General features: G+C 42.1%; 1 non-coding gene across 1 annotated transcript; it reads left to right on the forward strand.

Moving 5' to 3' along the window:
• Positions 1–498: 498 nt before the first annotated feature.
• LOC129032215 (U6 spliceosomal RNA) lies at positions 499–609 on the forward strand. The gene has a single exon (XR_008501238.1). It is a non-coding gene; the product is annotated as a U6 spliceosomal RNA (small nuclear RNA).
• Positions 610–1,497: the final 888 nt, after the last annotated feature.

The raw sequence follows: 1,497 nt of genomic DNA on the forward strand, positions 1-1,497 counted from the left end.
AGACTAAGGAAAGGAGGCTGAACTAATCTGATTTCCCATTGACGAGGGCCACTGCATGGGTCACAGGAAGAAGAACACTGAACTTGTAGTCAAAACACCCAAGTTCCAGTAGGCTTTGCCATTTCCTAATGAGGAAACTGAGCAATCAATCCCCTGAACTCTTTCATCCTGAGTTTCCCCATTGACTTAGGGTGAATGATACCTATTTCACAGGCTTGCTGTCAGAGCCGTATTTGTGCAATAAAAAGTGCCTAGGATCTGGAGTCAAGGCACCATGGAGCCTTAAGCATGAGCCTAACCATCACCCTGTGATTTCAAGCCATCAGACAATGCCTCCGAGCCTCTGTTCCTCATCTGAAAAACAGGAGAGGAATACCAGCCTACATGAAGAAGTAAAGAGAAAATGTCAGTAATCACCTCAGCACAGTACCTGGCACATGGTAAACACCCAATAACTGTAGGAATTAGTATTAGCGATATAAAATATAAGAATAAGGAGTGCTTGCATCGGCAGCACATGTGCTTAAAACAATTGGAATGGTACAGAGAAGATTCACATGGCTCCCATGTGAGGATGACATGCAAATTCATGAAGAATTTCATTTTTTTTTAAGAAAGAACATTAAATGAGGTTAAATGTGGGAAATCACTAAGTAAGTACCCTAGGCACAGAGTAAGCACCCTAGGTGAGGGAAGGAAGCTCAGATGGTCCCAGACTTCTGGTTAAAACGGTGCCTTCCTCAACTTAGCATTTACCATTTGTACTTTTTCTCTTTTCACTTTGGGAACAGGGACTGCCTAGTTTTAATGCAGGCACTCCTCTGCTTTGACATGCAATAGACATGATAGTGTCTATTAGATCAATAAAGACTGTTGGTTGACTAAGATCTTTCTCCACAGGGGCAAATGTACAGAAACTACGTCATGGGCATGATCCAAGACTTAGGAGAAGAGAAAGGGGGGTTAGAAGTTGGGAAAATAAAGGCAGAATATGGTTGACTGTTTTCTTTTTTTTTTTTTTTTTTTTTGAGACAGAGTCTCACTCTGTCACCCACACTAGAGTGCTTGGCTCACTGCAACCTCTACCTCCTGGGCTCAGGCGATTCTCCAGCCTCAGCTTCCCAAGTAGCTGGGACTACAGGTGTGCACCACCATGCCCACCTAATTTTTTATATTTTTGCAGAGACAAGGTTTCACTATGTTGCCCAGGCTTGTCTCAAACTCCTGGGCTCAAGTGATCTGCCCGCCTTCATCTCCCCAAAGTCCTGAGATTACAGGTGTGAGCCACCATGCCCAGCCTGGTTGTTTTTTTTTGTTTGTTTGTTTTTTTTTAATCTTTTGTTTAACTGAGTAGCTTCAGAAAATTTTTTAACATGAACAGTGATTTGTAGACCAAGAATCTTAGCACTGAAGCCAAAAAAAAAAAAAAAAGGGGGGGAGAGAGAGAGCTTTTTGCATTGTTAATACTCATGGGTATATATGGATCTTTAAATATGG

This window comes from Pongo pygmaeus, chromosome 11, assembly GCF_028885625.2.
Source record: "Pongo pygmaeus isolate AG05252 chromosome 11, NHGRI_mPonPyg2-v2.0_pri, whole genome shotgun sequence".
Taxonomy (NCBI): domain Eukaryota; kingdom Metazoa; phylum Chordata; class Mammalia; order Primates; family Hominidae; genus Pongo; species Pongo pygmaeus.